The sequence below is a fragment of the Palaemon carinicauda genome, chromosome 17, assembly GCF_036898095.1.
Source record: "Palaemon carinicauda isolate YSFRI2023 chromosome 17, ASM3689809v2, whole genome shotgun sequence".
NCBI classification, from domain to species: domain Eukaryota; kingdom Metazoa; phylum Arthropoda; class Malacostraca; order Decapoda; family Palaemonidae; genus Palaemon; species Palaemon carinicauda.
Genome location: NC_090741.1, coordinates 44,318,219 through 44,332,044, shown reverse-complemented (window position 1 = coordinate 44,332,044; position 13,826 = coordinate 44,318,219). Strand labels below are relative to the sequence as shown.

The 13,826-nt window shown below is 36.9% G+C and overlaps 1 protein-coding gene across 1 annotated transcript in view; it reads left to right on the top strand.

Annotated features, from left to right (window-relative positions):
- Nucleotides 1–3,405: 3,405 nt before the first annotated feature.
- Nucleotides 3,406–13,826, top strand: part of Klc (kinesin light chain) — a 181,927-nt gene continuing 171,506 nt past the window's right edge. The window contains exon 1 of the mRNA XM_068390937.1: nt 3,406–3,535. The gene's annotated coding sequence lies outside the window, so the exon portion shown is untranslated. The remainder of the gene's footprint in view (nt 3,536–13,826) is intronic.

The following is a 13,826-nucleotide window of genomic DNA, read 5'->3' as shown; positions in this document are numbered from 1 at the left end:
GGTTTCAAAAGTGATAAAGGAGTATAAAAAAGAAAAAAAAACTTCTGAGGATGGGAATATGTTTCATATGTTTTTGTGTAATGAATTAATTAATAATGAATGAGTCATTACATATGGTAGCCTACATATGCTGACTCAGCCTACACTTATCTAGCTGGGACGTGAACCCTTGAACTCACACAAGTGATATCATCAAAATATTATATCTGATAATCATCATCATCATCATTATCTCATCGTACGCTTATTGATGCAAAGGACCTCGGTTACATTTCGCCAGTCGTCTGTATCTTGAGATTTTAAATCAATATTCTCCATTCATCTTCTCCTACTTCACGCTTCATAGTCCTCAACCATATAGGCCTAGGTCTTCCAACTCTTCTAGTGCCCTGTGGAGCCCAGTTAAAAGTTTTGTGAAGCAAGCTCTCTTGGTAAGTGCGAATAGCATGGCCAAACCACCTGATTAATAAATTTATAAATAAATATAGTAGTTAGTGATTGATACTTCTAAGATATATATCACGATGGATTATTTGAGTTCTACAAAATAGAAATAAAATAGGTGATTTAGGTAGTATTAGCAGTAGTCTCATAATTTCTAATAATATTTTAGTTTCCCGTTTCACTCTTTATTTTTTAACTTATTCTATCATTAACCTACATTTTGGTACCACTAATATTGGCCATATAATGTTTATCTTTGAGATTATCTTTACACTGAAATCTTTTTTTTGAGGCATCTCTCTTACCGTGACAATTCTTTTATATTGAATTATCCGATTTGTAAAAATGTAAAAAATTACTTATGCGATTTTAATGCATCTATGGTTCCTGGTTCTTAAGTGCTAACTCCGCAAAATAAGGTTGCAGGCACTCTAAGCTTATACTTATTACTGTAATTAAGTTTTCTTTTTACCTGTTCCATAGACAACCTTAATAATGAAATTATTAATATTAATTTTTCATCCACTTCTACCTTGAAATCATTATTAATGAAATTCGTAATATTAATTTTTCCTCCAATTCTACCTTGAAATCATTACTAATGAAATTCTTAATATTCAAATTATTTTGTTTTATCCCATTTTACCTAGAAGTTAGTTGGCATAATACCGTGTTATATTTAGTTTTCGCAACCTATTGTGGTCAGTTTGAACTTTTTAAAATATTTTATTTATATGCATATCCCTACTTATGTATACAGCTAGATCCCTGCCAATATTTTGCAACATACCTACTCTTATGTCTTGTTTCATTCACTGTCCTAATTTTGGGCATGAAAATTAATGTTATGTATTAGCTTCTTCTTTTCATAGGTCACACACATCATCTGTATATTTTCCCATGAAATTTGCTTTTAGATTAAGCATAACTTTGAATTTATTACAAGGATTGTCTTATCCAGATCCATTTCTCTGTGGACAATTTTCTTATATAAATTAATTTTTCATCACTTTCTTCTTCTCTTCAATAGTTTCCTCTACTTTTTTTCCATAATTCGTTTTTTTTCAGGGTCCCTTTCTATTTCCATTCCGTATTTCAAAACAAAATTCTTCAATGCTGCTATTCCATTACTTTTCATAAGGGTTCTTAGACTAATTCTCAATAGGCATATATAGGCCTATATCTCTCTGACTAGTCTCTTTTCATCAGAGTTCATGATATTATGGAAGAGCATTAATCTTTTATATTATATTCTGCAAGACACTGGCCATATTCATGTTTCTGCAAGGATGCCCCAATATGGAGTAACTTTCTAGTTATTCATACATATTTCTTATAATCCTATATTGAAGGTTGTCCAGATCTTTCATATCTTTATAACTTATTTGACTCCAGGTCTCCACATTAGCAAATATTGTTGGTACTGTTATTAATGATTTTAAAATATTTTATTTTAATTGTTCATTGCTTCTTATATCGTTTATCTATCTTATTTCCCTACCTCACTGGGCTATTTTTCCCGTTGGAGCCCTTGGGCTTATAGCATATTGCTTTTCCAACTAGGGTTGTAGCTTAGCTAGTAGTAATAATAATAATAATAATAATAATAATAATAATAATAATAATAATAATAATAATAATAATAATAATAATAATAATAATAATACTGTTTCATATATTTTCTTTCTCACTTCCAATGCCATTTTCATATTTTAATCATATGTCCATATTTTCGTATTTCATGGGTCATACACGCGACCCTGTTTCTTATATTTTTACCTAATTCTTTGTTTCCTTTCTCAGTGTACCATTCTTCCAGATACTTATATTCCCTAAATATACTTACTGCCGCATTCTTCATTTTTTCGTTTGATCTCTTCATTCTTATTTTTTCTTCTCTTAATCATTAATAAACCGGATTTTTTTCTCGTTTTCTACTGATACTTAATTCTTTGTTTAATTTCTCAGTGTACCATTCTCCCAGATACTTATATTCCCTAACTATACTTACTGCACTATTCTTCACTTTTGTTTTGATCTCTTCTTCGTTCTTTTTCTTTATCTTTTTGGGGAATGGTATTGATTGCAAACTTCAGTAAGATCACCAAACTATGTCAATTACTTATAGCACATTCTACTTAATATCATCTACAAATACCAATAATTCAATTAAATATTCCTTATCACTGTAATATTTTTTCTAATAATGCCATATACTTTGCCAGTCACAATACTGCATAGCTTTTCATATATAGTTCATTGTTTTACTTTTCCTTCAATCTATAAGTTTTCTGTTGTTCCTTCTGGACAGTTGATTGTTGCTATATAATTTCATTCATTTTTTTTAACTAGCAGTTCTTCCCACCATCCTATATATTTTCCAATTTCTTTAATGCAGTCTTTCTGGTCTAGCTTATCGAAGCATCCATACGTACGTTGATAGGTCCAAGTTATTGTTTTATCATAAATATATAGTTACAAACATTTACGCATATTTATTTATAGATATTAATATTTTTTTTTCTTTTGCATTTTCAATTCTATATATTTTCCAATTTCTTTAATGCAGTCTTTCTGGTCTAGCTTATCGAAACATACATACGTACGTTGATAGGTCCAAGATATTGTCTTATCATAAATATGTAGTTACTAACATTTACGCATATTTATTTATAGATATTAATATTTTTTTTTCTTTTTGCATTTCCAAGTTCCCGAATAATTGCAATTGTTTCATGACTATCGTGAGCAACGCAATGGTTTACATCGAGCGCCAAAAACCCAATTCTGATATCGATATCGCAAGATTTAACCAGTCTTAAAGCAACTAATCGATAAAGAAAAGTATTTTGATACTAAGAAATATAATAGATATTAAGTTTATTAGTGTATATTAGTATAAGGAATTACAATTAAGTTGTTAAATTTGCCTTAAAGATTTTAGAGATATCTATATCACGACCCGTATCTAAGGGATGATGTCAGTGAATGATTTTACTACAGTGTAGGTGGGGTCCCTCGCCCAACAACTCAAATCTGACGTTTTGTCTCTTTTCTTGTCGATTTTTCTCCTCTACGTCTGATTAAAAAGGTAAGTGATGCATCACTTCCCCCCCGAAATGATAAGAACCCATAAAAAGAGAAGCCTAATGGCCTAATTTCTCCTGAAATATGTTTGGTGCTGGCAACGCTATAAGCTGGGCCATAATTCGCCTTCGTTTTTGGTGACTATATTCCCGTATGTTATTTAAAAAGGAGATTTCGATTTAAGAGTGTAATTAATCGTAGGATTCGTTTAGATTTAGTATCCTAGGATATTTCGAAGGGGACTGGGTTGGATCTGGTAAGATTTTTGACAGGTAACCGGGAGGTTGTGGGAAGGCTACGCTAGGCTAGGCCATGACCTTTCTTACGATGTCTCGTATATTTAAGATATTAACGATTTTTTAAGATATCTAATGTGTTTTTTATTATATAATGCAAGTTAATTTATATATTTATAGATTTATATATATTTATCAGGTTAAAGAGTAAATCTATAGATCGTAGGCTAGTGTGTTTCTAGAAGGCTATTTCCTTTTATTGTTGTTGTTGTTGTTTTTGTTATTGTTGTTGTTTTTGTTGTTGTTAGCTAAGCCACAATCCAAATTGGAAAAGCGGGATGTTATAAATCCAAGGGCTCCAACTGGGAAAAAATACCCCTGTAAGGAAAGGAAATTAACTACAAGAGAAGTATTGAAAGAAAAACAAAATATTGTAAGTAACAACAATATAATAAATCTTCATATGTAAACTATGAAAAATAAAGAAAGAAAAACAAAAGGAGGAGAAATAAGACAGTATAACACATTAGGAAAACCAACGTCAATTTATTGATAGTAAACGTGGGGTCTAAGATGAAAAGAGGAAGCAGAGATGGATAATGGGATTATCGCTGTTTGAAAGATTGGAAAATAATGAAAGAAGAAGAATGGCAGGCGTAGTAAAGATTACATAGGTGTTAAGAGTGTCATGATTGAGATGGTGTGGACATGTTTTGAGGATTAATGGGGGGGGGGGGGGGGGGGGCTTTGGAGGAACCTGTTAATTGAGAAGATCGAGAGGGAAGCAGAGATTTGTATGGCGAGATAAGGTGAAGGAGGATATGGAGAGAAGGGATTTGGTGGAAGAGGATGCCTTTGATAGAAGCTATTGGAGAGAGCGCATCAGGCAACCGACCCCGTAATGTAGGGATAACGGTGGGAAAGATGATGATTTAAATAACTGCTGTACAGTTAGGCTATTTCAGTAGTTTTTACATTTTTTTAATTGTGGTATTGGCTGAGTTAGGTCCTTACTAACAAGTTGGGTTTGATCGGATAGTGTGCACTGCTGTTAGGTTGCATTCGACTGACGATGGTGCGAAGGCTTTTCTGCTAGAGCCAGCCCTTGGTGCTAAATGGCCTCCCATGCAATGGTGCCTTACATGAATTCATTAATTCAAGGCTAGATCCAGGCTGGCACTTCTTAAAATGTGAATGTGCTTTGATATCAGAATTCAACTCTTTAATTAATGACTGCCGAGCAGATTTGTCGCTAGACATACCCGTAAACGGCTATTTCCTACTGGTGTTCCTTTTAAGTTGATAGCTGGAGAGATTCAAAATGATATTAAGATTCGGCAGCTGGTCCAAAAGGATTTGAAACCTAATGAACAGGTTTAAGGAATTGAAGAGCCAAAGTACACAGTACCGAGCCTCTTATCGCTGATACGAATAGTTTGTTTGAAGTTTTTGCCGTACATATTTACCCATGTGCCGTTCACAAATATTACGATGTTTGATAAGTAAGAATATATTACAGTACTGCATCTTTTAGGTTAGGTAAGTGGGTAAGTGCAGACTTTGCTGCTGCGGTGAGTAAGGCCACTTTGTTCTAGGTTAGGTAGTGGGTGGTAATGCAGGGTTTTGATGTTTACGAGTGGCAGCTCATAAGTAAATTTTTACCAAATATTATCTAATTCCTGGATCTTTAAATCAATCAATCAATCCTGGATGAAGAGATTACTCTTGCCCAGGAACTTGGTAAGAGGAAAATTAGTCCCTCTCAAATGCAGCAACTTCAAATGCCTTTTAAAGATAGGGTTTAAGGGTTATATCTTGCACCATAGACAGTTACTGTTAGATTCAAGTACAGTACAGCTTGCCTTTTACTTACGGAAATCTGGATACATTTATATAGAACAATTTTTTAAGGCCGTTTAACCTAGCAAATATTTCAAAGAATAGTCTGGCTAAATAGAAGAGATAGAAATGCAATTAAAAGGAGTACTGTAGGCTCTTTGACATTGCTCTAATGCAATCCTTTAAGGTTGAGGGTTCCGTTTGTCAGGGTGTGTGTTTAAGAGTTATATTTTAGTCTACGATTTCAGCTTTCTGTATTTGATGTGTGCTATATGGAAGCCTAATGAATATTTGTTGTTATTTATCATGGCATCAAAGCAAGCTTGTGGTTACGGAAGGCCTTTTAATTTATTTTATATTTTTTTTTTTATTTAATACTGCAAGGAAAATTGTTGCCTCACATATTTGGACGTAACCAATTCATGTTACATCACATGCATGACTTCTGTTTCACAGGTCTTGTTTTGATAAAGTTTTCAGGTACTGTACTGTACTTACTTATGTGTATAAAGTTGCTAGTAATGTTTTATTAGATCCAGAAATAATTTCTTTTGCGGTAAACTGCAGTACAGTACTGCATTGTTGTGTTAGGTTATTTCCTTGTAGAGAATCTGGTGCTTTTTATGTATTTTTTATGATCCGAATGTATATGATGCAAATAAATGCTCGCAAATTCTTGCCAAACCAATTTAGAAATATATTTAATGTCTACCATTATTTCCCGTTGTGGTTGTCTTATCACTTGCGAAACACACCTAACAAAATAAAAAAAACGACTTAGCGGGAAAGTCCAAAACAGAAGGATGACCTGGAGAGCGTGAGTAGTAGGTGTCGGTGGGGTAGTCCAACTGTATTCTCTAGGGCCTGTCACGGCCCTCCCTTTGATGAAGGGATTATCTAAATGGAAGACAGTCTGTGAATAGTGGTTTACACACGCCCTTGTTAAATATACGACACCCACAAGGTGATCGCGCGAGGGTTGTAACCTCTGCATTCCATGCTCTTATCTTTCTCTAGTATATTTGGAAGATTTATATTAGAAAAGTGTAAAGAAGGACCCTTTTCACCGGCCGTCACAGATCGACCCAGAAATAGGACTTTTGTATAAACATGATAATGCCAATGACTTTTGAACCCAAAACCTAACCAGCAGTTGGATTTGGGATTGAAAGAGAGGATTAAGGATGATGAGAATTTTAGAAACAAATGAATAGGCTAGAAAAATATTTGTGTATACAATTATTTCCTGTTCTGGTTCTGTCTTTACTTTGGTGGGGGACTATTTTTTATTAACCCTTTTACCCCCAGGCTATTTGGAATTTTCCAACCCTTAAACCCCAGGGCGTTATTTTTTTCCCAGCACATTTTGCAGTATATTTTTTTCAAATTGCTCTAACAACCTTAATTTTTGTCATAGAGAGGTCAGGTTGGTCTCATTCTCTTGGAAAATGCCTGAATTTTCTCAAAAAATTATAAAAAATATGAAAAAAAAAAATGTTTATAGCATTTTTTTTGCAAGGACGTACCGGTACGTCCAGGGGGTTAAAGGGATGGCTTTTGTGAAACGTACCAGTACGTCCTTTGGGGGTAAAAGGGTTAAGGACTCTCATGTAAACATGATAATGCCAATGACTTTTGAACCCAAAAACTAAACAGTAGTTAGATTTTGGATTGAAAGATATTAGCATGGATGAAGAGAATTTTAAAAACAAATGAATAAGGAATGTGAAGAGATAGAATTGTTTGGGCAGGAAGATTAAGGTAAAGGGCGTAGGTCGCTTTCATGGATGGAATAAGAGAGCAACTGGGAGAGTTGGAGTTGTAGAGCTGGCACAAGATGGCAAGAACTTGAAGTCTATAATCCCCACTCACTGACATATACGATAATCAAAATACTGTATATTGAATTGTCTTATTTGAGTACAGTGAACCCTCGCTACTTCGCGGTTCGACCATCGCGGATTCACCACTTCGCGGATTTTTTCCATAACCCATATATATACAGTAACATATATACATATATATGTATGCATGTATTTATGTATATATGTATGTATGTATATATGTAGGTATGTATATGTGTGTACATATAAATATATATATATATATATATATATATATATATATATATATATATATATATATATATATATATATATATATATATATATATATCTAAAGTAGGAAGATGTGATGTAGTTCTAAGGGAATAGTATGGGAAATATGTCTGGGTAATAACCAAAGCTCTACCTCCAGTTTGTTTCTTCATTATGATCAGAGATAAATGTAAACAAAACATTGGTTGCCATTTTTTAACATGCTTTTTAGCGTGTTTAGGAAACGCATGATATAAAATTGCCTTTAATATTTGTGCCTGTTTTAGTTTAGGGTACTGTAGTACATGCATTAAGTGTTCTGTACATTAAAGGGTAGTTTGTTAACAGTACTACGTACAAGGGAAGGTTTTAAAAGTCTGAATATACATGTTGAATAAATAGGTAAATATGGTGTCACTATTTCGCGGATTTTCACCTATCGCGGCCGCGTCTGGAACCTATCTACCGCGATAAACGAGGGTTCACTGTATGTATTTTAAACAAGGCTGGAAGTAGATTAATTTACTTGTTTACTTGTTTTGGGTTTAAATCCAACCCTCCACTGAAGTCGAGTGAACTACTTCTCGGGCTGGTCCATATTAGTCATCTAACGAAACATTTTCATTATAACTTATACAATTCTTTGATTTTAGCATCTTCCAAATCATATGATCTTGTGAAAAGTAATGTCTTTAGTGTCTTCTTAAATTCAATTTTGTACACATTGTCTTATCAACTACACAAGAAGTTTTTAGCTTTTTTTATGTTCAGAAGCTGGTTTTCTAATGCAGTGTGGTGAGAACTTTAACTGATTGTATTCTGCTTGTGTACACATTGTAAACAAATGTTACTACGTTGTAGATTTATACTCTACCTTACGGTATTGGCTAATGTTAGTTAATATTCCCATTCTTTGTAGACACGAATGCATTGCATAATTGGAGCACAGTTGAAGTTTACTACATGTTTGCATTTTAGATATGTACGGTATTTCATGGTCTTTTACTTTTATAATAGCCTTTATTAATAAAATCTGAGAATTTGCCATAAATTACAAACATAGAAGTATAATATTTTAGCATCAATACATAATTTTGATCTTAACTTTGCTATCTTTATTGAATTTGGTCTTACACTTACACTTTTTTTTGCAAACTAATCCAAAACCTCTCCTACTTACTGTACTGGATGGAACTTGCCCTGGTATTTGGGAGTAGTCAGAGTAGCAGTCAGGTTCTGGAAGAGTTTGTCTTAATCTTTAGGTTTTCCAACGTCCATTTTGTCTAGGACGTCAAGCTGATTTATAACAAAATTGGCAAGGATACGGACTACATCATAATTATGCTGAAGTTTGCATACAGTTTTCTAATATTATGAAAGTACATGAGGTATCCTATTAATTTAACTACTTTAATCGAAAGACTTTTCAATGGGCATGAATATAAACATACCATTAGATTAGGGTTTTTAAAGGGATTTTAATCACTTTAGATGATTGGCCTTTTACAGTTCATTACAGTATTTTTTTTAGCATGTTGCGATGGCAGGAATGTCGTATATTTTGTGTGATCCAAATTTGTTACTACACGCAACTAACCCTCGTTCTATATTTATAGGAGAAGGAGAACAGCGAAGGCTGGAATACAACAGTTAAAAGTTTTAAATAGGAGTAAACAACTGGCAGATAATTACCTTGCTGGTAGTAGGGAGGCAACCGTCCACCCCACGGCTCACTGTAACCTCAATTGGATTTCAGCTGTCAGAGAGTGAACTTGTTCCTCTCTATTGGAAACTTGGCAGTTTTTGCTTTTGTTTGCTTTGAAAAATTGTAATAATTTTTTCTTTCAATTCCAGTTTCTGTGTTTGTGAGTGACTACTCATCATGCAGACATGCCCCGTAATGTTGCCCAAGATTAGCGATACCTTTTTGCGTGGTATACAGGTTGGTCCTCATAGGCTGTGCCATCCTTGTCGAGGACATGTATGTACAGAAGCCTCGCCATGTGATGAATTTAGAGAATGGCCACCCTCCCAGTGGGTGTTGTTTGACAGGAGGAAGAAGGCCAAAAGGGACTCTTTGCCTTCGGGCTTTTCCAAAAGGACTGTTCGCCTTCTGGCTTTTCCATAAGGGACTCGTTGCCTTCGGGCTTTTCCAAAAGGGACTCTTCGCCTTCGGGCTTTTCCAAAAGGGACTCTTCACCTTCGGGGTCTTCCAAAAGGGACTCTTCGCCTCCGGGGTCTTCCAAAATAGACTCTTCGTTTTTGTGGTCTTCCTCTTTCTTCCCCTAGAACACTCCCCTCTGACTCTTCCCTGGCATCCTCCAAAGGGTGTTCAGGTGAAAGTGGTGGTCAGTTAATGCCTGGGCAGCTCCAGGGTCCAGAGAGACTCCGTCGGTTCTCACTAGTGGGCCAAAATCGCCTCCCTTCCATGGTGACTTACCTAGCTTCTTTTGCTTTTTCAGAGATCAGAAGCCCTTTGCATGCTGTGACCCTCCTTGGGAATTCATGGCTCCCCTTTGAAGGACAGACTTCAGCAGTTTGTAGAGAAACATCGCATGCTATTTAGTGCCCCTTCAACGTTTTCTCAGCAGGTCCCCTATGCAACTGGTCTTGAGTCTTCTCCCGCCGAGGACCCTGTTCATCTGGTTGCCCCCTATCGTTACTGCTCTTTCAGAATTTCTAGACTCTCTGAAGTCTGTTTTCCAGCATGATCCTGTATCTATAGAGGGAGATCATCTGCCAGTTCCTAGCAGACCTGCTCTTCAGAAGGTCGACGACCCGTTGCCCGGCTTCTACAGTCAACTCTTTCTTGTCGAAAATGCTTGTGGAATTTGGAGGCTGGAGGCCTGTCATTGAACCTGTACATCGAGCAGTCCAGATTCAAAGTGGAGACAACTGCCAGTTATCCAGGCTGTTAGGCCAGGAGATTTCATGCTAACGCTAGACCTGAGGGAGCCATACTTTGAGGTTCCGATCCTTTCTTCTTTCAGGAGATATCTGCAAGTGGTAGTAGATAACAGGATATACCAGTTCAAGGTCCTCTGCTTCTGCCTCTCAACAGCTCTCCAGGTCTTCATGAGGATATTCGAATTGGTATCAGCCTGGGACCATGCCAATGGGATCCGGCTACCGGGATAGTTGGATGACTGGCTAGTCCTTGCAGAATTTCAGGTGGTCATCCTGGCTCACCAAGAGAAGCTTCTCCAGTTTTGTCAGAATCTGAGGATTCTGATAAATCTGGAAAAGTCTTCTGTACCTCTTCTCAGTGCTTTGTCTACTTGGGATGGAAATAGACACTCCAAAGGAAAGTGTTTCCCTCGGAAGACAGGATTTGTCGTTTTCAGCAATTAGTTCTCCCCTTCCTTCATTGCTCCCTCCTTTCAGCTCTCCAGTGGCAGAGACTGCTTGGTTATCTCTCATTTTTAGAATGACTGGTGCATGGAGGAATGTTGTGCATGCGGAACATGCAATGGGACCTGAAGTCCTCCTGGTTGTAAAATCAAGAACACCCACAGTCCCAGTTTCTCATGGGAGAGGACTCTGAGGATGACCTTCGCTGGTGGTTAGCCCACAAAGACCTTAGGAAAGGTTCTCCACTCGCTTCATCTTCCCCAGAGATCGAACTATTCACGGACCTCTTGAATGAGAGTTCGGGTGCTCGCCTGGACAACCTCCTAGCAGCAGAGTGGTACAGTACAGTATTGATGAGCGACAATCCCACTGTAGTGTCCTAAATCTACAAACAAGTGGGAATGATCTCCCTTAGGTTATGACAGCAGTAGAGATCCTGGAGAGGATGGAGGCCAACTCGATCTTTCTGTCTGCTCGTTTCATTCTGGGCAGGAAGAACATTGTGGCAGACCAGTTGAATAGGAGGCCTCAGATTGTAGGTAGAGAATGGTCTTTGGGTCCTCAGATAGCGATGGAAGTAATGACTCTGTGGAGTTCTCCAACCATAGACCTATTCGCGATCTCACTGAACTCGAAACTTCCATGTTCTGCTCTCCGATACCAACGTTTGAGGACACATTCCAGCACCCCTTGGAAGGCCTTGACACTTACGCTTTTCTGCCATTCTGCCTGTTAAGAAGAGTTCTCAACAGCATGAGAGAAACCCCAAACCTGGTTGTTACACTGATAACTCCCTTTTGGCCATATCAAGAGTGGTATGTGGATCTACTGCATCTCCTGGTGGAGATATCAAGAGAACTACTACACCTTCCACATCTGCGACAGCTGCACATTTGGATTTTCCACAATGCTATAGAATCCTTACATCTTCACGTGTGGAGGCTATCCAGCATCTCTCTCTGAAAGGGTTTTCTAGAGACCACAGCAGTGTCTGGATCTCTCCAAAAATCCTTGATTACAGACTACCAGGCAAAGTGGGTTGTCTTTTGTGGTTGGTGTCGGTCAAGTGGTATCTCTCCTCTCCTCAAATTTTTTTTCTACCTCTGTAGGGAGACGCACTTTTCCATTTTGCTGGTAAAAGGTTATCATTCAGCCTTGAGCCAGTCTAATCTTAACGGATTACACATTTCTTCCTCGTAGGAAATTTTTATGTTGATATAGAGCTTTTATCAGTCCTGCCCTCCAGTCGAAGTCAGCCCTCTGTCCTGGGACGTCGTTAAGGTTTTAGATCTCAGAAGGGAGCACCTTACGACCCTCTGAAATGAGCATCTGACTGTGACTTCACTTTGAAAACAGTGTTCCTTCTCGCCTTGGCATCAGCCAAACGAGTAAGTGAACTGCATGTACTTGTATTAGATATCACCCATTCAAGGGGGTGGAGAGAAGTCTTTCTAAATTTTGTTACAGAGTCTGTGGTAAAGACTAAACCAATTTTCATCAGGTCCTAAATTTTTGTCGTTTACATTTTTTAGTCTTTGGTCAGTAACTGGGAATCCTATTCAAATTCTATTGTGTCCCGTTAGGGCACTGAGAAACTATTTACGACATACTAAGCCTTCAGGCCTTGCCTGCAGATCCTCTTCATAAGTACAGGTAGGATCAAGAAAGGGATCACTAAGAATACCATCCCCTTTTGGCTCAGGGAAGTTATCTCCAGAGCAGTCTAGTCTTCGTCATCTTCAGTATCCCAAGTGAAAGCTCACAACATCAGAGGTCTTGCACCCTCATTAGCTTTCAGAAAGAACTTCTATGTGATGGTGGTTCTCAGGACAAGGGTCTGGAAGAGACAAACCACCTTTACAGCCTCTTACCTTCAGGGTGCACAAGCACTTGAGTTCTTTCCCCCATATTCCTTACTAAGGGGTGCGTGTTGTAGCCAAGCCAACACGCTACTTCTTAAATTGAGTCTTCCACGACTTCTATGCTTCATTGGTTTGGTTACATTTCCGAGATGTTCATCTTATATACTGTCAATTGTTCTTACTGTCCTGTTCATTGGTGTCCTTCACTTGTTGCTCACAAGTTGTAGGGAACAGGATTTAAGCACCAGTGCAAAAGCGTATATTATATCCCCAAGTTAAGTTTCCAGCCAGTGGGAACTAGGATTTCCTCCCTCGTAAGGACGAATCTCCAATAAGTAAAGAACGAGGGTTTGTATGAGTGTAGAATAATTGACAAATTGAAAATAATTTTTATATTTCCTAACCTTAAACCAGAGTTCATTACTCAAACTTGCCTGCCATCACCAACCCCCAACATAAGCCTCGGCCGCAATTCAATTTAGGTTACAGTGAGCTGCGAGGTGGGCAGTTGCCTCCCTGCTACTGGCAAGGTAATTAGTCTACGTGCCCGTCGTTTACATCTCGTTAAAAGTTTTAACTGCTGTATTCCAGCCTTCGCTGTTCTCCTTCTCCAATAAGTAAAGAACTCGGGTTTGTCAGGAAAAAAACAAATTTTAAGTTTCTCATTTTATCTTAATTGAGAAGATGCACGCTAATCTGGGAACACTTTAAGGTGCATCATAATATGGGTGTTAGTAATAGTATGATGCTTTACTTTGAATGAATGGCTTTTATGTAAAGGCATCACTTAGTTATTTTTTCATATACAGTATATATATATATATATATATATATATATATATATATATATATATATATATATATATATATATATATATATATATATATATATATATATATATATATATATA